Genomic DNA, 24,914 nt, shown 5'->3' with positions numbered 1-24,914 from the left:
GAGTTGTTGAAGGTTTGTTCTAGAGCATAAGTGAATAGTCTGATAAGGAATTGAAAAAACATTTTCTTACCTGACAAAAGAAAATTAAAAAATATATATATCAATTGTCTATTCTGAAGTAGGTTTCATAATAGAGAAAGGAGAACAGGTGAAATTGCATTATATGTGTTGTATATCAGTATTAAGAGTCAGAAGTACTCTCTCTACAAAACCCTAAGATTTAAGGAAGCATATCTTTTAGTTGTGGGATTTTCTATCATGAATGATATAAACTTACCTATATGTACAATTTCTTAATCTAAGAAAAAGCTATGAACCAAGTATCACAGGCACAAAGAAGTTTAAGAATCTCATCGCTGACTCTCTAGTCTAAGTAAACATGAGAAATAGCATGTGGAATGACATAACATATACTGGTAGAAGGGGACTTCCTTTAATGTCTTTGATCTAGTGTAAAATTCATATTATTAATTTGGAAGTATAATTTCTTTCAGAATACATATTGGGAGTGCAATCAGAAACAAGAAGAAAGTGAGAGTATGCTTGTAATGCACTCTAAGTTCTTAAATAGAAAGCTTTCAGACATGGAGTCATAAAAATGTTCTTTCTGTTTTTCAGTAGAAGGTTTCACTTTTTTTTTTTTTTAAGGGGGATTTAAGAAGCAGAGAGCTGCCCATCTAGAAATGCTTAGCAGAGCAGAATAATAAACTCTTGACAAGGGATATTGAATACCTCACCAAAAGTGAAAAATAAAAAAAGTACTTGGCAGAAGGCTCACTGAACTCAAAAAATAAAACTTTTAACTAAAATGAAAGGGGCAAGAAGATATATATACACATATATAAATATACACAAATATGTATATGCATATAATGTACTCAGAGAATAATATATGTCTAGCTGAAACTACAAAATTAGACAAGAGCAACAACAATCTCTAAACTTTATTTTTTTTAAAAAGAAACCAAGTATTAATGAAAGTATTCTATAACTTCAAATAGATAAAAAATTAAATGGAGCTGAATAAAGCCAAATCATAGCAGGCTAGAATGTTTGCAGATGAGAAGTGTTAATTATCAATGTCAAATAGAAGACCATCTCTAATAATGTGTACACACAAGCTTGGTTCTTAATCCTAACTCTCAAGAGTTTTTGATGAAGACAGAAGTTTACAGAACACTTGGCAGCCAAGCTAATATAGCTAATATATTGGATTAGAATGTAAGGAGATTTTGAAAAACCAGCATAAGACCTTAAGTTAACAAGAAGACATAAAATAAAGATGTGTATTAGATTATAAACTTAGAAAAGTATATGAGGATGATGGTCATAGAGAGGCCAAATAAAACAGTCCCAGAAGCATTCAACAAATGTATGGAATTTCTGTGCATCTTATTACTGAGAAGACTTCATTAAAATACTATGTATACTTTTGGGTTTCCTACCTTAAAAGTGATGCTTTAACCCAATGGAGTGTGTATTTAAGAGACCTTGACTGAGATGAAAAAAGAAAAAAAAATTATCATATTAAGAATCTTAGAAAAAGCAAAGTGTGAGAATTCTACATTTCATTGATGGATTTAGCTGACCAAAGTGTCTCAGAAATTGTCCAAAAACTGTTGGAAAACTTTCTTAGTAATTATTCTTTTTATGAATATAATCAATATAGTCCTGATATTCACAACAACTACATTTTCAGTGTAATGTAGAAATAGCATTGAACTTGTTTTAATCTTTCAATGGATTTTTTATTTTGTTATAGTTCCTATTTCTTGTTCAGAAAAGGATATGGGGACATATAGGAAAAATCGGGGAGCCTGGAAGGTAAATATATTTGGCTCATGCAGACACATTATGATGACTGTAAAATAATTGAAATTTGGAGTCCTTTGAAAAGCAATAATACTAACAAAATGTGTTTTCATAGCTATAACAGTTGCAGGACTTTTATAACTGATAATTTTGTGGGGACCTTCTTCAAGAATATTTATAGTAAAATATATTGTTGGGTAGTTAAACTTCCATCATCTATATTTCTACAGAAACAGAAGGCTATAGATAATATAAGTTCCCCACTAATTCTGGAATGCAGATATAATTTTCTGGAACTATCAGATTATTTCCAGTTTTTTTTTTCTTTTTTCAGTATTTTGAATGATTTTGAAAGATTCTAATTTATATTTCTACTTTTGTACACAGTAATACAGTTTAAGTTAAAATAAGGCCTGCTTTAAAACCACTTCATGAAGCAAAAACAAATCCTATATTAAAGTCTGATGTTACCGTATATCTTGGAAATTCTTAAAACTGTGTGTTCTTCAAAACTTTTAAATGGCACTCCCTGCCATTTCACCAGAATTCTTGTTTGGTAATCCAAGTATAAAAGTATACTTCGTCTCAAGCATAGCCAAGCAAACTATTAAAACAGTATCTACAAATCTATCAGAACAGCACAAATGGTTGAGATTCTCAGATATTGACCTTTTTTTTTTTTTTGGACATTAACAAGAGAAAATGTTTCAGAAGAGAAAGTTGGAAATAGAATCATTAACTTCCACCAGACAGATAAATATGCATGGCTTCATATTGTTTTCATTTTTTCTGGTCTTTCAGCAGCAGCAAGATCCATTTATAGTTTCACTATTAACAGAACTCTTGCATGAAAAAATGCTCTTTTGCTTTGCTGCAAAGCTCCTTTCACATAATAGGTGCTTGATAAATAGCAATTAGAACTACACTCAGCAGAAACTTGTCTTCCATTATAGTGTCCTTATTATGTTGACACATATTAAGAAATTAAACCCAAAATGAACTAATATATCTTGCAAAACTTCAGCAGCATGATCTCCTCATGTTTTTGACTGAAGGTTTATTCTTTCTCTGTTTACTGACTTCTTCTTTTAATCTTAGAACTGATCTAATTTCAATTTTTAGACTCTTGATTCTGCCTGTTCATTTAAATTTGTAAGTATCCTCCTCACCTCACTTGTGTTTCTGCCAAATCACAGATTCATGATCCTGTATGTCATTAGGTTCTTATTTGCACCCTGGAATGTCATTCCTTTGACCATCTGCCACACTCCTCCTTGATAATTTTTAAATCCCAGATAAACACAACCATCCACTGTTATCAGGTGTCTGCTTTCAGATTCATAAATAATTTGTCTAAAATAGTTATAACCATCTAAATCAATTTCACCAAGTATATAGAGAAAATTGACTCTGCTGTTAAGAGGAGACTAGTAAACAGTCTATTAATATCCATTTTTTATCAGTTGCCAGAAAGTAGTTATTCTAATTTGATTTTGTAATTTTCTTTTGAGCCATATTGCCCCACTCAGAGCAAGAAAACATCTCTTTCTGTAAGGAAGCTACCGTCTAGTATCAATATTTTAAAACCACAGTTGAAACTGCTCAATCCTTCTTCGATATAAATTATGTCTATTTGTGTATACATGAGTCTGTATATTGAAGCTTTTTAGAAAGAATATAAATATGTAAAAAGAAATATATACATCTTGAGGAATACCAGAAAATCTACTTATTAATAACACATAAATTTGCAGAAGTATTAATTTAGGTGGAAAAGAGGATAAAGAATAAAAAATGAACTTTTTGAAATGAAATCCAGCCCCAAATTCAAAATTATTTATAAACATATTATAATAATATAATTCCCAAAGTAGAGATGTAGAGATAAAAACAGTTTACAAAAAAGAAAAAAAAAAAAAAAAAGAAAGAGGGAGCCTCTATTTATTATCACAGAATTTCAACAAATATAAATAGTATTAATTGTAGTGGGAAATGGATGCACCAAAATAGAAGAAATTAAGTTTGTAGTCACTAAATTTATAAATACTGAAGGAAATTATAAGGATCAATTCTTAGAGATCTTTATCATACATAATCCTACTTTAACAGTGGTTTGAAGTTCCTCCTGCCTGGAGGCACAGGGCAGAGCAGACGACTCCTGTAGCATTATATGGTTCTGAGGGAAGAAAGAATTAGGACAAAAGTGTATAATAAAATGGAAAGAAAAATGAAGTGGCAAGAATTGGTAAAATTCGCCATAAATATAGTTTGTTTTTCTACAGGCAGGCAAACCTACTTGCAAAAGGTATATAAAAGTAAAAACTTAAAATTAAAAAAAAAAATCAACAGTGGTTCAAATAATTAAGGAGGTAAGAAAAGCATATTTTGTTTCCCTCTAGAGCAATGGGACCACTAAAACAAATCAAATCACTACATTTGCCAGTCACACTTTCCCAATTCAGGGTCATGACTGCATACAGACTCTCTCTCATTAGTCAAGCTTGGGTTCTACCTTGCAGAAAGGATAGTGTGATTCTATCAGGTGTGACTGGATAAATGTTGTGAGTGAAGACGGAGTGAGATTTGACTGGGAGGAGAAAGGAGACTCATAGCAGAACAAAATCAGTCTCCTCTGTACTAGTAGGTGAGTGACTCAGCAGGCATAGCTGCTCTCACATTCACTGGGGGATGTTTGAGGCTTCATTTGCAGCTATATTCTCAGGACAGGCTCTGCGTGCTATTTTACTTAGAATTGAACGAACCGCTAAATGGTCTTTTGAAGCCCTGTGGATAAAAACAGAACTTTAAACGGTTATGCTCTGTAGAGAAATTATACCAGCTGTGAGTTCTGGTCTGAAGAACAGAAATAAACTATGGGAGCACTGACTACTAAAAATCTGACAATGCTGAAGACATACAAAATAAACATAACATTTCCCATGGTTCCTAAGTAATAGCAGTTCACTCAAATGAACAAAACTTTAAAAGAAAATACACCAAAAGACACCTTTTTAACAGCTACATGGTCAAAGTTGAAGCCATTCCTTATCTTAAACTCATGACAATGCAAACTTGAAGTTAAATAATTTTTCACTAAACCCATATATCTGAAAAGAAAAACATTATTTTCCTATTTAAGAGTTTTGCTAAAAATCATAAAAAATTTATAAATAATATGACTTCATTTTTAGAAGTAGAAATTAATATTACAAAGAAATAATAAAAAGTAATAAAAACCAAGCAAAAAAACAATACCTTAAAAATGTTACTACAAGATGAAAAGGACAGTCTATGAAACCTTTTGTTTAATATGATTAAAATGATAATTTTTGGTGCAGTTCTTTCATTATTTTAAAAAGTGCATTATTTGGAATCATTTATTTTTTAAAAGGCAAGTGTCTACAAAAGTGGAAAACATAAGAAGAAGGAAACACATAAATATGAGTAGTAGACGTCCTTGATAGCAAATTCTCAACAAAATTATTGGAAGGATTTTCAGGTTTAAGAGGCATATTAAATGTTATTCAGAACCTGAAAACTGAGATACGAGTGTATGACAATTATTAATTACTTTTTCCCCCTACTAAAACCTGTAAGTATTAGAAATACACTTGAAAATTGGTATTAAGCATAGGAATTAGGCTAGCAAAACTCCTTGCCTCAAATAAACCCTAGTTTCTCAAGAGGCAGCATAAAAGATCATGAAGCAGAACAGACTTACTCTGTAGACTAATGATACTTTAATATTAAGGGATTAGGTTATACTTTTATATTACAAAATGAATGAACAAAGTAATTATATGCACAGAATCCTGGTGTAAGCCTCTATTCATAGATTTGTGACATGACTATAGTTCACTTGATATAGGCATTTGGTTAAGAAGTCAAAATTATATAGTATACATTTTATGCTAACATTAAAAGCTTATATATGACAATTCAAAGAGAAATAGTAAGAAAAATGACATTTTGATCAGGAAACATTTCAGGCTTTTTTGTTGTTTTGGAGTAGTACAACTTAAAACTACAACAATTTAAAAATTATCTCCTGAACCCAACTTTTAATTTTAAGTAAAATCATTTCATTGTCAACATATTAGTTAATGAATAAAATAAGGTTATTATTAAACAGACATATTTACAATATACATTTTGCTATGTACATTGAAAAAGAAAGTCAAGAAAAGATTTTTTTCACTTGGTTATTTTACAAATCAAAGGCTTTAGTATTTAATAGGTAAGGGGTTATAACTTTCTACATAGATATTGAATATTTCTTTTATCACATTTTTTTTCTATCCATCACAGTTTGGTACCAAAGCAAATAAAGGATTAATGGCAGAATATCTTCTTCATTTTTGGAGCATGGAATATAGCACTGTGTTTAATATTTAATGTTACTGACGGCAATTAAAATGCCTGTTTTTCTGCTTTGACACATCTCCCTGGTTAGATCCTTCTGATCCACTTCACAGATGTTACATTCTGCCATCCTTCTACTGGTTTCAATCCCCACCTAACTGGAAATAATTCTCTGATGGCTTTACCTGCTGCAACATTCTATCCTTTCAGTCAAATTATGTTCTACCTCTTTTTACAGTATGGCTTTTAGTGATCTCTCTAAAGTAACTCATGTTTCACTGCCTATAATTGCCAGTTACAGTACATATCATCTTTATTTCCATGATAAGATGGCAAGCTCCTTAAAAGCAGGAGTTGGGTTTTTTAATTCTTTACATTGGGGTCAGTTCAGATCACTGTCCTATACACAGAGGACAGTGCATAGCACCTTAAAGATTAAGGGGCAGGAGAAAAACAATGTTTAATTAAGAGCTGGCTACAGACATTTTTTAGAGAAAAAACGTTTTATGGAAGGAGAAGAGTGTTGTAAATAATATTATAGTATTATGCTGGAGTAGAACATGCTAGACAGCCAGTATAAACTATCAGGGGAGGAAATAGGTCCGTGTGTGTGTACACACAGAGAGAGAAATTTTGGAGAGGATCTTGAACCAATTTTAAATAAATTTCAAAGAACAAATATCTGTTGCATATCAGTGAACATCCAGGCATCCAGCATCTCAATGAATTGGATTATTATTGAACAGTGTCCTTTCTTCCCAGTCCAGTTCGATCTCAGCTATTAAATGAGAATGTTCCCAAATGACTCTTGCTTTATAAAATGTAGGTGTGAATAAAATGTTAGGTTTTGACTGACCAATACTTCCACTGATAACAAACAGAAAAGCCTGAATTCTTCAAGAAATTATGTTTAATGGTACAAGAGAACCCCTAAAGCAAGATACTATAGGGACTGGATTGCAGAGGGGTCTATCTGCTTATTATATTCAGAACTGAGAAGAGGCTAGATTTCCAACCTGGGGACAGGGCAAGTAGGAGAATTTTTAAGAAAGTCTCCAGGGTCAGCAATCAATTTTGAAATTGAGCAGTCTCAATCACATGGCTGGTTTTCCCTAAAGACATTTGTTTAACTGAAAGTTTAATTTGGAAGTTTAGCAGGAAGCTAACACTGTAAGCTAGAAAACAAAGAAGAGGTTTTTGTTTATGTATTTGTTTTGCCATCCCTTATTATTGCACAGTGATTGGAGGTAGGAACCAGGGAGGATGGCCCTGGTGCACAAACAAGCACTTGACTGAAAGCCTTAGAGGGCCATGGCAGGAACATAGAAAACCCTGAGATAGACCGAACCTAAAGAAAACCACAAATTGGCCTTAATTTAGCTCAACTCTGGCTGAATTAAAGTGATAATCTGCCCCTTTCATTGCTTATCAGAGAAAATGATGACTACTCTCTTGAAGAAATATATATCATTTCAGACTCTGCTAGGTTTACACACTGTGTGACATCAAACAAAAATTACTACACAAAGAAGATCTAAGACCGTAAGTCCCATTCTTGCCTCTCCAGTAACTCTATGGGGGGAAGAAAAAAAAAAGTTACCTTATTGGGATATTAGGGTTAAATGACAATGATTGTAAAATCATTAAGATTAGGATGTTTAAAACAATAGAGGATGTATCCAAGACAGTGGAGGAGTAAGTGGAAGCTACACTAACCTCTTTCCAGGACCAATCTGGAATTACAACTAAAATGTGGAGAAAGCATCCTTAATAACCAACTGAATACTAGCTGGAGAAAAGCCCTGCAACCATGGATGGACAGGAGAAACCATTTCACTGCAAAAAGACAGGTAGGGAGTGTGGAGGAGGCATGGAAGTGTTGGCTGGGCTCCCACAGGTGACAGCTGAAGCTCTGGAGGGATATTTCAGCAGCCAGTGGGTCCCCTTGAGAAGTGTGGGGTCTAAACACCAAGCTGGGCTCCCAAGCTTATAGCACCAGAACCAGAAAGGAACCCAGTTAACATCCTATTGTGAAAAGCAGCAGGGTTTCTGTCTGCCAGGGAGAGACAGCTGGAGACTCAGAGGGCATCTTAAAGAGTTAATGCATAAAATATAATTTGCAGCCAATTACCTTGGGCTCCATCAGTGGGAAGGCAGCGTGGACTAGAGATACTTGAAGAGAGTCTGTGTTAATGGCTTTAGGGAAAGAATTGAAGGAACAACCACTGGGTTCCCTGTGCTGAGTCATTCTCCATACTACAGAAGCCATCTTTCTCAGGTAAATAATTCTTCTCCAAGTGATATTAGCCTGAGGGAAAGTAACAGCCCCACCCATAAGAATTACTCTGCCCCACCCTGTGCCATTCAAGCTGATTACAACTTGATTAGTTTAACAAATGATCAATTTAACAGTTGATTAGTTTAAAAACCAAGGCAGCCAAAATGGGAAGACAAAGAAACAGACTCCAAAATAAATAATAGAAGTTTCCAGGAGAAGAACTAGATGAAATGGAGACAAGCAAGGTATCAGGTGAAGAATTTACAGTAATGATTTTAAGGATACTCAACAGTATTAAAAAAGACATAGAAACAATAAAAAAAGACCAGTGAGAAATAAGGAATGCCATATCTGAAATAAGTAACCCACTGGAAGGAATAAACAGTAGGTTAGATGAAGCAGAGGACTGAATCAATGATTTGGAAGATAAAGTAGAAAAATATAAAAACACCCAGGCAGAGCAGCAAAAAGAAAAAAAAAAAATTAAAATAACTTAGGAGAGCTTAAGAAACATTTTGGATAACACGAAGTGTAACACCATTGGCATGATGGAAATACCAGAAGGAGAAAAGAGCAAGCAAGGATTTGAGAACCTATCTGAAGAAATAATGACTAGGAACTTCCCTAATCTGGTGAAGGAAAAAGATACACGAATGCAGGACTCAGACAGTCCTAAACAAGTTGTACCAAAGAGGCCTACACAGAGACACATTATAATTAAAATGACAAGGCTTAAAGACAAGGAGAGAATCCTAAAAACCACAAGGGAAAAGCAGGTATTTATATACAAACAAGCATCAATTAGACTGGCATCTGATTATTCAACAAAAATATTTTAATCTAGAAAGGAGTGGCATGAAATATTCAAGGTGATGAAAAGCAAGGACCAACAACCAAGGTTACTTTAACCAGCAAGGTTATCATTTAAAATTGAAGGAGAATTAAAGAGCTCCTCATACAGGAAAAAGCTAAAGGAATTTAACACCAAACCAGTTCTTCAACAAATGTTAAAAGTCTTGCTTTAAGAAGAAGAAAAGAAAAAGAGAAAGAAAAATAAAAACAGGGGAAAACAATCTAACAATAAGATGGCACTATATACGTATCTATTAGTAATCACCTAAACTACAAATGGCTTAAATGTTCCAACCAAAAGACATAAGATAGTTGAATAGATAAGAAAATAAGACCCACATATATGCTGCCTCCAAGAGATCCAATTCAGATCAAAAGATACACACAAACTAAAAATAAAGGGATGAAAAAAGATATTTAATTGAAATGAAAAAGAAAAAAAAAAGCTGGGGTAGCAATACTTATATCTGATAAAATACACTTTAAAAACCAAAGCTATAGTAAGAGACAAAGAAGGATGCTACATAATGATAAAAGGAACAATCCAACAAGAGGCTATAACCCTAGTAAACATTTACACACCCAACTTAGGAACACCAAGATATGTAAAGCAAAACTTGATGAAAGTAAAGGGAGAGATTGACAGAAATACCATCATAGTCAGGGATTTTAACATTCTATTGACTTCAATGAATGGGTCTTCCAGGCAGAGAGTCAACAAGGAGACAGCAGCCTTAAACAACACACAAGATCAAATGGATTTAATTCATGTCTTCAGAGCATTTCATCCCAAAGCAGCAGAATATACATACTTTTCAGGTGCATCTGGAACATTTTCTAGAACAGAGCATATGTTAGGGCATAAAACAAGTCTCAATAAATTTAAGAAGTCTGAAATCATATCAAGCATTTTCTCTGACCACAAAGTTATGAAACTAGAGATCAATCACAAGGACAACACTGAAAATATGCAAGGACATGGAAGCTAAATGACATGTTATTAAACAATAAATGGGTCTAAAATGACATCAAGGAAGAAATCAGAATATACCTTAAAACAAATGAAAATGAAGACAATCCAAAATCTGTGGGACACTGGGGAAGCCATTCTAAGAGGGAAATTCATAGCATTACAGACCTATCTCAAAAAAAACAAGAAAGAGGTCAAATAAACAATCTAACTTTACACTTAAAGGAACTTGAAAAAGAATAACAAAAATTTTAAAAGCCTAAAATGAGTACAAAGAAGGAAATAATAAAGAGCAGAAATAAACAAAATAGAGTCCAAACAATGGCTCTTTGAAAAGATAAACAAGATTGACAAACCTTTAACCAGACTCATCAAGAAAAAAGGAGAAAGGACACAAATCAATAAAATCAGAAATGAAAAAGAAGAAATAACATCTGACACCAAAGAAATAAAAAGGATTGTAAGAAAATATTATGAATAATAATATGCCAACAAACTAGACAACCTGGATGAAATGGATAAATTCATAGAAATATACAATCTTCCAAAACTAAATCAGGAAGAATCAGAGAATCTGAATAGATAGATTACACCAAGTTAAATTGAAGCAATAATCAAAATACTTACAAGAAACAAAAGCTCTGGACTAGACTAAAATTTGGTCAAATTTTACCAAACATTCCAAGATAAACTAACACCTATCCTTTTCAAACTGTTTCATAAAATTCAAGAGATGAGAAGGCTCCCAACTAATTTTATGAGGCCAGCATTATCCTATTCCAAAAAAAGGGTCATTATCCTTGATGAATCTAAATACTAAAATGAACAACGAAATATTAGCAAATCACATGTAGCAGTGCATCAAAAAGATTATACAACATGACCAAGTGGGATTTATTCTGGGAAAGCAAGGTTGGCACAACATTCACAAATCAATAAATGTGATTCACCACATAAACAAAATGAAAAATAAAAGCTACCTGATCATATCAATAGATGCAGAAAAAAACATTTGATAAAACCCAACACCCATTTATGGTAAAAACTATCAGCAAAGTGGGAATATAGGGAACACACCTAAGCATAATAAAGGTCATATATGACAATTCACTGACAGCATCATACTCAACAAACAAAAATTATAAACATTCCCCTTAAGATTGGGAACAAGACAGGGATGTCTGCTTTCACCTCTCTTGTTCAAAATATACTGGAAGTCCTAGTCACAACAATCAGACAAGAAGAAGAAATAAAAGGCATCCGAATTAGAGAGGAGGAAGTAAAACTGCCATTATTTGCAGATGACATGATACTGTACACAGAGAACCCCAAAGATTTCACCTGGAAACTACCAGAACTGATAAATGAAATCAGCAAAGAGGCAAGACACAAAGTTAGTATCCAGAAATCAATTGTATTTGTATATGTCAATAATGAACTAACAGAAAGGACAATTAAGAAAACAATCCCATTCACAATTGTTTCAAAACGACTAATATAAATACGAATAAGCCTAACCAAGCATGTAAAAGACCTTTATTCAGAAAATTATAAGACACTGAAGAAAGAAATCAAAGAAGATACGAAAAAGTGGAAGTACATACTGTGTTCATGGACAGGAAGGATTAACATCATTAAAATGTATACACTTCCCAAAGCAATGTATAGATTCAGTGCAATTCCTATTAAACTTCCAATGATGAATTTCACAGAACTAAAACAAATACTTAAAAACTTTATATGTAACTAAAAAAGACCCTACATAGCAACAACAATCCTCAGAAAGAAGAGCAAAGTAGAAAGAATCACACTATCTAATATCAAACTACATTATGAGGCCACAGTAATAAAAAAAGCATCATACTGGCATAAAAACAGATACATAGATCAATTGAAGAAAATAGAGAACCCAGAAATAAACCCACACCTTTTCAGTCAATCAATATTCTACAAAGGTAAGAAGTACATAAAATGGTTAAAGATAGTTTATTCAATGAATGTTGTTGGGAGAATTGGACAGATACATACAGAAAAATGAAACTAGACTGCCTTATTACATCACACACAAGAATAAATTCAAAATGCATCAAAAACTTAAATGTTAGACCTAAAACCATACATAGCAATTTTTTTATCAAATATACCTCTGCATGCAAAGAAAAGAAAAAAAAATTGAACTATATCAAACTAAAAAGTTTTTTTCACAGCAAAAAAAAACAAGACAAAAAATCAATAGCAAAATAAAAAGACAAATCGCAGAATGGGAAAACATATTCACTGATACATCTGATAAGAGGTTAATATCCAAAATTTATAAAGGACTTACAAATATCATAACCAAAAAAAAAAAAAAAAACAAGACACACAATTAAAAAATGGGTAAAGGATGTGATTAGACACTCCCAAAGAGGACATACTGATAACCAATAGACATATGAAAGGATGCTCAACATCACTAATCATCAAAGAAATGTATATTAAAACTATAGTGTGCCATCTCACGCCTGTCAGAATGGCTATCATCCATAAATAAACAAATAAAAAGAGCTTGTGAAGATGTGGAGAAAGGAGAACTCTTTGGCACTGTTGGTTGGAATGCAGACTGGTGCAGCTACTATGGAAAAAAGCATGGAATTTCCTCAAAATATTAAAAATGGATCTGCCTTTTGATCCAGCAATCCCACTTCTGGGAATATATCCAAAGGAATCCAAAACACTAATTAGAAAGAACATAAGCATTCCTATGTTCATTGCAGAGTTATTTACAATCTTCAAGTTATGGAAGCAGCCCAATGGCTTTCAATACATGAAGGGATAAAACAACTATGGGACATTTACACAATGGAATACTACTCAGCCATAAAAAAGAAGATATTTTTACCCTTTCTAACATCATGGATGCACCTAGAGAACATTATGCTAAGTGAAATAAGCCAGTCAGAGAGAGACAAATACCATATGACTTCACACACATGTGGAATCTAATGAATAATCTGAACTAATAAGCAAAACATAGACAGACTTATAGAGAGCAGATAACCGCAAGTGGGGGACAATGTTAGGGGATGGAGGGGTTATGCAGAGAGGAAAAAGGACTCATGGACTTGGACAACAGTGTGGTGATTGTGGGGGAGCAGAGTATAAGGGAAATAAATGGTAATAAATAAAAACACCATGGAGATTAAATAAAATAAACAGAGGAAAATATTTTAAAAAGTAAAGATGACAGAAAAGGTCACCAGAAATTTCCATCTCTATAAAAAGGAATAAATGGCTATCAAGCAAAGCAGTGAGTATTCAGACTACATTTTCTTTGACAAGACTCTTGTTGTCTTGAGCAGAATATAAAATACACGGTGGTGTTTTCTACTAATATATGCCCAGAATATGTTTTAGTGAATTATATAAAAATAGGTCCCAAGTAAAAAAAAACAAAAAAAAAAACAAATAAACACTTTTATATAAATAGTATGAAACACTCAAAAAGACATATTCTCAACTTCCAGCCAAGATGGAGTCATAGGTAAACACACTGTGTCTCCCTCACAACTAAGAAGGAATTTACAGCAACTTCAAAACTAAAAAAATCCCAGAAGATCCAGAAAATCTAACTACATAAAAGTTCAACAAACAAAGAAATAAAGAAGAAATATTCAGCCAGAGAAGTAGGAGGGGCAGAGCTGTGACGGAGGAATAAGGTGCACCACTGTGGTAGCAGCTGCAGCGACGGTGCTTGGTGGTGGTCCTTGGGGGTGCTGCTAGCAGCAACAGGGCTGGTGGCAGAGGCACAGGGACTGCAGCCTTTTAAACCTTGGAAGAGATCCCAGCCACAGTCCAATCTGTGCAGCACACGGTTCTAGCACCAGGGAAAATAGAGCCACATTGCCTCTGACTGTGAAAGCTAGTGGGGGTTGGGGTGGAGGAAGAAACTGCTGGTCTCTCAACAGAGGCAGCTTGTTTAGTACAGGAAGGGGGAGAAACGCCTGGAAAAGTGGCGAGTGTAAGACAAGTGGCACTGTTCCTCTTAGATCCTTCCCTCACATACAGCACCACAACGTGGTGAAACAGGTCGCCCTATACTGACAAATACCTAAGGCTCCACCCCTTACAATGTAACAAGTGTGACAGCTCTACCTAAAACAGAGGCAAAATAAGAAAGCTGTAAAGATGAGGAGAGAGAGAAATATGGCCCAAAAGGGGGGGGGCGGATCAAGGTTTCAGTGGGAGAACTGAGCTATGAGGAGGTAGTGAACCCAACAGATGAAGAGATAGCAAACCTAACAGATGTGGAGATAGCCAACCTAACAGACACACAGTTTAAAGCACTGGTGATAAAGATGCTCACAGACTGACATAAAAGATTAAGCATGACAGGAAAGAAATGAAGTCTATACTAAGTGAAATGAAACAAAATCCACATAAAACTAGTAGCAAATGAAAGGAAACCAGGCTTCAAATCAATGAACTGAAACATAAGGAAGAAATAAACAGCCAACCAGTACAGAAGGAGGAAACAAAAATTGAAAAAAATGATTAAAGGCTTAAAAACCTCTGGGAAAGCTTGAATGTGCCAATATCCGAATCATAGGGGTACCAGAAGGAGAACAGGAAAAGCAAGATATTAAAAAATTATGTGAAAAATAAAGAAAGAAAACTTCCCTAATTTGGAGAAAGAAGCAGACATAGAGATCCAGGAAGCACAAAGAGTCTTAAACAAACTAGATTCAGGGAGGACCATAGCAAGACACATCATAATTAAAACACTAAAGGTTAACAATAAAGAGAGAATCTTAAAAGCAGAAGAAGAGGAGAATTACCTACAAAGGGGTACCTTTAAGACTATCAGCTGAGTTCTCAAAAGAAACTTGGCAGGCAAGAAGCAACTGTTAGGAAATATACAAAGTGATGAGAGGGAAGGACCTACAACCAAGACTACTCTATCCAGCAAAGCTATTGTTTAGAATGGAATGACAGATAAAGTGCTCCCAGACAAGGTAAAGCTAAAGGAGTTCATCATCACCGAGCCATTGTTATATGAAATATTAAAGGGACTTATTTAATGAAAAGAAGATTAAAACTATGAACATTAAAATGACAACAAAATCACAACTATCAATGACAGAATCTAAAAAACAAAAACAAACTAAGCAGACAATCAGAGTGGGAACAGAATCATAGGTATGTGGAGCGTGTGGCGAGGTGTCATGGGAGGGGGAAGGGGGAGAAGGGAGAAATGGTGTAGGAATTAAGATGCATAGTAGGAGGGTGCAAAATAGACATGGGGATTCTAAGAATAGTACAGGAAAAGATAAAGTCAAAGAGCTTATATGCACAATCCATGGACATGAACTAAGTGGGGTGGGACTGCTGGAAGGAGGGGCGGTTGCCGGGTGGAGGGCAACAAAGGTAAAAGAAATTGGGACAACTGTAACCGCATAATTAATAAAACATACAAAAAGAAGGGTTCTCTCATGTTCAGATAAATTAGCAGACTCCAAGTTAATAAGAGATAAAACATATGACAGAAAATATCCAATGAAGATAGTAAAGGTCTGGAAAAACATGGAGCATTATCTTAAATTTAATTATTTAGTAAATAAATCTGAGTGGTAAAGTGGAGAATCCCATCAGGGTATTTTGGCATGAGGATGTTAGCTAGCTTATATGAATCCACACATACATACTCGCAATAAGCTAAGTATACATATATGAACATCTTATAATAAAAGAGGTGGCTTTTTTTTACAATTGTTTCTACTACACATCAGTTCAATGAGGTGTCAAGAAATATAAAGTAATTGAGATTTTACTATAGTCACATGCTAACAAGTTAGCCTGCTACAATTTTATGGATGCTGGCAGAAGATACAAGGCTCCTGAATCAGACACAAAGGACTTTATTACTCATGTCACAGCAAACAGCATGACCCCTCATGCAGAACAGTCATAGACAATAGAGCATCTCATTTCAGAATAGAAGGCAGGTTTGTTATTCCCCATTATAACACATATAGTTACTACCTCTGGAGCAAAGTCCAACCTGATTTTCTTGCAGCCCATTATAGGATATTGGGCTTTCCTAATTCCAGTTACTCTACTTTAAGCAAACCCACTGCACACACAGCATGCACTTGGGCCACTTCATATCTCTCGAGACTTTGGGGTACAGAAAAAGAAAACAAGAAGTTCATCCTGTTCCCATGCCATGAGAAATCAAGTCATTTGTCTCTGCCCCAGGAGTCCAGAGCCTTCTGCCAGCATCCAGGAAACTGTGTCAAGACTAATTAGTTAACATGTAAGTAGGGGATAATCTCAACATCCGGGTGGGAGTGCTGCTATTACACATCTTCAAAACTTGGTTGTTGAACCATCGACATCCCCAGCTTTTGTTTTTATTTTTTGGCTAGAGAGGTACATTGATGATTACATTATTACCTTTTCATTGTTATGTTTAAGATGATGAATAGTTTTTAACAAATGTTTATATGTTGATTTACAATTTTGGTATTACTCTTCTGTTAATTACTTATTCTTTCTTGTATTTTAACTGTTTTATTTTCTCTTTGTATGTTTCTTTTATTTTGTGGGGTGTTTTAAATATATTCATGGTAATAATCCCTACTCAATTTTATATATCTTACTCCAGGTTATGTTTTCAAATTTTGTTTGGAAGTAATTTGATGCAGAAATAAAATATTTTAAATATTATCACATTTGTCAATATTTATATGAATGTGGTATTTATGTCTTCTATAAGAAATTCTCTCTTACCATAATTACAAAATGTAGTCTACCACAGTTTGCTCTAAAGCTCTTAATATTTTGATTATATAAATAGTTACTTAATCTACATATATATATATATCGTCGTCGGCACCCGTCCGTCTCGAGAGACGATGGTGTAGCTTCTTAAGAGTCTATCTGCACCGCCGAGAATGGCTGTGCAGTCCGACTCGGGAGTGACACGGTATCTGTCTCCTCCCGTGTTGAATCGACATCTTGCGATGACGCTGGAGTGTCCTCTCCAGTGAAGCTGAAGCTACAGAGCCTGGGCAGGGTGATATGGAGGGTCTGCTGTTGCCCATGCAGCAGACCCCCCCTCTCTTCACAGCTGAAGGATCCAAGGGAAAGACGGAGTCAATACAGCTTGGCTTCAGGTGCGCCGCAGGAGTTGCCGGTGTTGACTACAACGTCAAACCGCCTTAGGGACTCCGGCTCCGGATTTTCTGTCGGGGTTTACTCCCTTAGCCTTTCCTCTGAAGAGGTATGCCGCAAGGCAGCGGAGGTTTTTTGAAGTCAGAGTTTTCCTTCTCTGATGTACCCTGACTGGAAGATCGAACCAGCGACACTTAGCTCGCAGGCCGACGCTCAATCCACTGAGCCAAACCAGCCAGGGCTAGTCAGGCACAAAATAAACATATTTATAATACCCAAGAGGAAAAGCTAAACTATAGTAATAGATTAAGAAAAATTTATTGGGTTATTAAAATGTTAAAATGTTCATTATATTGATTTAAAAACTTATCAGACATAAGATGTGTACATTTCACTGTATGCTAATTATAACTAAAGAGATCCCTGAATACAGCAAGAAATGGTCCTTGTTTTTTGTTCATTTGTTTGTTTTCCTCATTATACCACTATGGGCCTATCCAGCCTTCAGAGTAGGGTAGTAGAGTGGTTTTCTAGATGTTGCTCACTTGCTTCCTAGAACATTGCATTGTTTTCTTGGGAATCAGGAAATGGAGACTTTATTAGATTCTTTTATCTTCCTTAGCTTTGGTTTAAATTTTATTTGACAGAATTTCCTTATGATATATGGTTACCACCATGCCTTGTTCCCCTAAATTTTGCTCTTTTAAAAAAGAAATTCTGGACTTCCTGCCAAGATGGAGGCCTAGAGAGACACTCTGCGTCTCTCTCTACAACTAAGAAGGAATACAACTACTTCAAAACTAGAGACAACCAGAAGTTCCAGAAAATAGAGCTGCATGGAAGTTCAACAAACAAAGACATAAAGAAGAAATACTCTTCCAGACAGGTAGGAGGGGCAGAGCCAGGGCAGAGAGGATGCAGTGTGGTTGCAAAAGTGGCGGCAGTGGCAGCGGCAGCAGGCCAGTGGAAAGTGCAGTCACACATTTTAAAAAGTTGGGAGGGACACCTGGGAAGTGTCCCCAGCACCAGACCAGACCATGAAGCTTATGGTCCCAGCACCAGGGAAAATAAAGTCCCATTGTTTTTCACTGTGCAAACCAGTGGGGGTTGGGGTGGAGGAAGAAACTGCCAATCTCTCAGTAGAGTCCACTTGTTTAAAGGGCCCCCAGAGTCCTAGAACATCTGCAGACCCACCCACTCTGGGAACGACAGCCAGGGCAACAACTAGAGAGGTGCTAGTCCCATACGAAGTGAGAGAAGTGCCTGGAAAAGGGGCGAGTGCTTAACAAGCAACATTGTTCCCTCTCAGATTCCTCCCTCACATATAGCACCACAACATGGTGAAATGGGGTGCCCTGTACTGACAAATACCTAAGGTTCCGCCCCTTACAACGTAACAGAAGCAACAGCTTTAGCTAAGACACAGAGGCAAACAAACACAGGAACCTGTCAAGATGAGGAGACAGAGAAGTATGGCCCCAAAGGGGGAACGGATCAAGTTTTCAGTGGGAGAACTAAGTGATGAGGAGATAGCCAACCTAACAAACGAGGAGCTAACAGATGAAGAGTTCAAAACACTGGTGATAAAGATGCTCATAGGTTTGACAGATATGCTTCAGTATGGCAAACACATAAGGGAAGAAATGAATGCTATGCTAAACAAAATGAAGGAAAATCCACACAAAACCAATGGTGAAGGGAAGGAAACCAGGGTTCAAATCAATGACTTGGAATATAAGAAAGAAATAAAGGAAGAAAGAAAGAAAGGAAGAAAGAAAGAAAGAAAGAAAGAAAGAAAGAAAGAAAGAAAGAAAGAAAGAAAGAAAGAAAGAAAGAAAGAAAAAGAAAGAAAGAAAGAAAGAAAGAAAGAAAGAAGGAAGGAAGGAAGAAAGAAAGGAAGGAAGAAAGGAAGGAAGGAAGGAAGGAAGGAAGGAAGGAAGGAAGGAAGGAAGGAAAGAAGAAAGAAAGAAAGAGAAAGAAAGAGAGAAAGAAAGAAAGAAAGAAAGAAAGAAAAGAAGAAAGAAGAAAGAAAAGAAAGAGAGAGAGGGAGGGAGGGAGGGAGGGAAGGAGGAAGGAAGGAGTGAAGAAAAAGCAAAAGCAAAGGCGACTATCAGGAATTATATGTTAATCTTTGTAACACCTTGATATCTGTTAGGATATGCCTCTTCCCTTTCCCATAACTGTACACCTCATTCATCTTCTTTTAAAATAATTCTTGCTTTTCTTAATCCTTTATCGTTATCATTTTATTAACACATTATTAAATTCAGTTTATTATTAAAAATATACTTAGGTTACAGGTTTATATGAAAATTTGAGACTTCTGTTTCAACCATGTAATAAAACAGCATATTTTAAAAATATAATGAGGAGTGCTTAAGAATAACATTTAATCTAATTATTATTATGGTAGATTTGTCAATTTCTAGTTAAGTTTTTTCATTGTCCATGTTTCTACTTTGGATCTTTTATTATATTATGTTTTCTGATCTGTGTTTTATTGATAAAGTAAGCTTTATTATTTAACTTATTAAAAGCAAATATCAGTAGGTAAAAATAGTTTCTTCTTATAAATGGAAAAAATAGTTTTAGTAACCATCGTATTAATACCTAGTAGTTTATCACTTTTAACTAAATACAAGGGTGACCAAAAAGTAGGATTACAGTTGTAAATATGTGAAACACAGTGTTTATTCTTATATTATTATTAATTAATTACTTTATTATTTATTTGTATAATAACTATAAAGTTAATTTTGCCCACCACTGTGTAGAAAGGTTGACAATTGGAGATTATTTTCCTTAAGCATTTTAAGTATATGATTTTTATTAACTTCTATTATCTTTTCTTTTTTTAGACTAGGAATATACTTTAAATCTAATTATCACTTTAAAAAATATTGCCTTTTCTTTTTAATAGTTTATTTTTTATCTGTATCTTTCAGATTTAAAACTCACATATCCAAGTACAGATGTAATTTTGTGTTGGGCCTTTCATGTTTATTATTATGGTGAGGATACATATATTTTGCAATTTGAAAAAAATTTTTCTTGCAATTTTACCTATTCATTGCTTGTAGCTTTAATTTCTTCTTAATTCTGTTAGACATTTTAACTACCTATCTGTTAAGTGTTTTGACAATTTTTTAAAAATTTTTACCTACCTGAGGTTTCTTTCTTTTTTTTTTTTTTTTTGTAAGAATTAATATATTTCTTTAACAATTGATTTGATAAACCTTTCTTTTTGTCCAGTCTAGGGGTAATGCTGTGTATTTATTTTTTTAATTGTTATTTTTCTGTATCTCTGTGTATGTACATATATATGCATTATGTTTATATATATTTACATACAACTAAAATTTAAATCGATAGGTATAAATTTATATCTATATAGTTCTATGAATATAACTACATTTTTTATATTTATCCATATAGTTCTATATACTTTTCTTTATATTTGCAAACTATAGTTTTATAGATAATTTGTATGCACATTATATATTGACATGTGTACATATAATTATATTTTAAACTTTAATTTCTGTGTGTGTGTGTGTGTGTGTACAATATAAAAAACTAAGTTACATATGAGAGGGGACCAAAATAAAATAGAATTATCTTCTGGAGGGCTGGTCCCTTGTAGTACAGGTGTCTCCTGCTAGATGAATGCTCTAGGAACTCTTCCGTATCAGTGTACCAGCTGGGGTTGTTGTGAGAGGATACAGTAGGCTTCTGAGAATTTTCCTGAAAACTCAGCGCATCTGTCCACTTCATGTTGGGTGATTTGTGAGCACACCTTCCCACGCTGCACTCAATGTTCAGCAGTTCTTGACCCAAAATGACATGAACCCTATGCCCTACCCTCCCTATTCATCTGATCTTGCCCCGAATGACTTTATATTTTGTTTGTTTCCCAGGGTGAAAACAGTCCTCAGAGAGAAATGTTTTGCTGATGTGGAAGAGGCAAGGCAAAAAATGGCAGAAGTACTAAAAGGCATGAAAATAGATGAGTTCAAAAATTGTTTTGAGCAGTGGAAAAAGTGTCTAGATATGAGTATTGCATCAAATGGAAAGCACTCTGAAGGTGACTAAAGTTTAAATGTAAGAATAAATGCATAATTTTTAATAAATAAGTTCTGGATTTTTTGCTCCTCACGCCCCCATATTTCTCATATAGTTCTGTATACTTTTGTATATACGCAGAAACTATAGTTTTAATTTGATAAGGATTTTAAAATTATTTTATACTAACTTGATTTTTTATTGTCTCATTTTGTTTAATCACTTTTTGTTGTTTTTAAGTTATTTTTTTAAATATTTGAGAATCAGAGTATTTTCTCTCATAATTTATGTCTTTTGTATTATTCAGAGTAAATTCTTTTTCTATTTCTTCCCATTTATTGACTGTCTTTTAAATTTTTGATTTTCAGGCTTATAGTAAACAACAATACACATTTCCCTCTCTCCTTTTATGGAAATATCTTTTCCTCTACACTTAGCTTATACCTTAAAGCAGTTTTAGAGATGCCACTAAACAAATGACTTTGAGATCACTCATCGTGGTTTGGAAGCTCTGTCTTATTTATATTTCTATTATTCTCTGAATATGCACTTTCATGTAAGCAGTGGGCACAGGAAATATTGCTTTTAATTTTTTATTCTAGATTTCTTTCTTTCTGTTCTGAGGTCATGTAAATGTTTACTAACTCAGATAATGTCCAAGCCAGCAGAGGTCCAGCAAGCTTGGGTTTGCTGACTCACTCTTTTGTGGGTCTGTTCTCATTTTTGTTTAGATAAATATTTTTATACACATAAATGTACAGGTAACCCCCGTATAACACGGTTGTTAGGTTCTCAACAAATGCCGTGTTATGCGAATCTGTTATATGAAACAAAGAACTATTACAAAGAGGGGGATTAGGTTCCGAAAGTTTTTTAAAGACTATTATATTTTTATAATTAAGAGAAATATCTTTATTAAATAAATTTCAGCAAAAGTGTTACATATTAATATGAATTAAGTGATGTTTTCTTCTTCATCACTACTAAGTTCCATTAACCGAATGTGTTTTGTTTTTGACAAAATATCCTCATCCTCTGAACTTTCTTCAGCATTATCTTGATTTTTATGCTGTACTTTTTGCAAAAAAAAAAAAAAAAAAAAAAAAAAAACTGTTGTTTTAGATTGATTGCTTTTAGCTGAGAGACCTTTATACATTTTGTTATATGGTGCTAAGGACTTTCGAAGTTCTCTCTTAAACTTTGTGCTCCTTTCAGTGCAAGGATCTTCATTTAAGAAATATGACTAACTGTTCAGCTAAAACTAGGCCTTTATTTATACTTAAAGTGATATGCTCTATGCACTCTAATGAAAAATTTTAAATGAGTTATCTTTTGCTCTTAAAGCTTTTATCATGTTCAGTATTGTATGGGGATTTCCCTAATTCTGTGTTATACCGGAGTTTCCTCCACTTCTCTAACCGTGTTAGAGCAAAACCATGTTATAGAAGTACTGTGTAATATGGGGGATACCTGCATGTATGTATATACGTATGTATGTATTCACTTTAGTGTGGCTATTTTATTTTTAATTTTATCTTTATATATTATTGTCCATATTGTCCTTCTGTTTGAAGAATAGGTCATATTAGCACTAATATCTTTATAAATAGTATAATTAATTCTCCCAATGGTACAAATGGGTATTTCAAATCACAATTTATGGATATAAAAACTGAGGCTCAAAGAGGTTAGGTGGCTTCTCTTATCTAGCATTACCAAGTCTGTTTGCTCAGGTACATCTTTTCAGCTATGCACAATTATCTTTTTTTCAGAAAATTGCTATTTTTTCTATCTCAAATATATTATTTGTGTTATTTATAATTTTACAATCCTCAAAAATTTAAAAAGCAGTCTTACAAATAAATTCAAACATCTTTCCCCCTATACAACTAACCACAGTTCTCTCATTCTTGAGATGGTGTAGCTGATTTAAGCATCCCTACGTATGGTTAAAATGAATGTTAAAACATTTATATCAGCATTATAAACCCTTAAAATTTTATGTACTTCTAACCATATAAAATTGTCTATATCATTAAATGTGAGTTTCTAGCATTGATATTGTTATCAAATCACTGTATTAAGATCTTTTGAATATATTCATGAATTAAATTCACTAACTTTAGATATACTAATCTAGTAGGAAAAACTTTAGTCACTAATATGAGTCTCAACAATGATTCCCACAGAAATAATGTAATTATTGACAATATGCAGAATTATGAATTGATTGTTTACATATTTAGTGTAGGTACTTACATTAAATGTATTTGGGCTTATAGGATGGGATTGCAAATGTAAATATAACCCAATAGTCAATTAAATCCAATTTGTAATACAGAAACATACACAAATATGTATTCCTATCAGTAGTGCGGACCACAAGGCTAGGTAAAATGAGGGAAACAAATAAGCTTTATATTTTCATATAAACCTTGTTAAGGACACATGCAAAATTTTGTATCTTTGTTTTGATAATTTAAAGAAACTTAGGAGTAACAAAAAATGTTTCTATGTATTGTCATTTAGTGATATTATTTGACTTCTGTTTGAAAATGCTTCCGCATGAAGAGTACATATAAGGAATTAAATGCTTATTTAGAAATGTGCACGTTGTTTCTTTCTTGTGATTCTGAGGCAAGTGTTAAATCCCAAATAACAGCATATTCAGGTAAATGAGATAAAAGATAATTGTAGAGAGAAGAAAGTTGATGCTAATCATAATACTATACATATTGAATGACTTGAGATTTCTTTATGCACAGAAGAGTGACTTTTACACAACCTTGAGGAATCTACGAACTAAGGAATCCAAACCATAATGAAGCTTCTCTGATTACTAAATTATGGTGGTCTTTTTAACGCACACAATAGAGAGGGTAAACAAAAATAACTCAAAAATGTCCAAGATACTCTGCAGTCATGCATATTTACCTACCCATATTTTGGGAAATATTCATAACAACAGGAGGAAATATGATTTGTACAGCACATCTTGGCAGCTTTGCTAATGCAAGGTGATTTCAAATGTTGCATTTCCTTTCATAACTGTCCCTAGGACATATTTTTCATTTTTCCTAATTTAAAATTTTTTCACCCCTAGCAGTTGCAGCAGCTCTCATAAACATGTTTGTCAGCTAAGATTTCTCTTAAAGTTTGCCCAAGAGCACATTACATGTACATTTCTTGTTTAAAGGGATGCTTCTGAATAAATTCAATGAAAGTTATTTGTACATATGGCTTAATTTTAAACACAACTATTCACAGATCAAAACACATTAACATCAAACTGACTTGATATGCTCATTTGCAAGCTGTTCATGAGTTTAAGAGAATATAGCAAAACTGTACAGGCCTATTTCATATCAAGTCCAAAGTAATACTAGATTCTATGTAGATTAATAAATAAATGTATTTATGTTC

At 33.9% G+C, this 24,914-nt stretch overlaps 1 protein-coding gene across 3 annotated transcripts in view; it reads right to left on the bottom strand.

Moving 5' to 3' along the window:
• CDH18 (cadherin 18) overlaps positions 1 to 24,914 on the bottom strand; it is a 259,346-nt gene that overhangs the window by 10,578 nt on the left and 223,854 nt on the right. The gene's annotated exons all lie outside the window — the stretch shown is intronic.

Source organism: Furipterus horrens, unplaced genomic scaffold (assembly GCF_987537825.1).
Source record: "Furipterus horrens unplaced genomic scaffold, mFurHor1.1.pri manual_scaffold_5, whole genome shotgun sequence".
Lineage (NCBI taxonomy): Eukaryota > Metazoa > Chordata > Mammalia > Chiroptera > Furipteridae > Furipterus > Furipterus horrens.
Note: the sequence above shows the minus strand (reverse complement) of the source record. Positions and strands in the feature narration are given on the sequence as shown.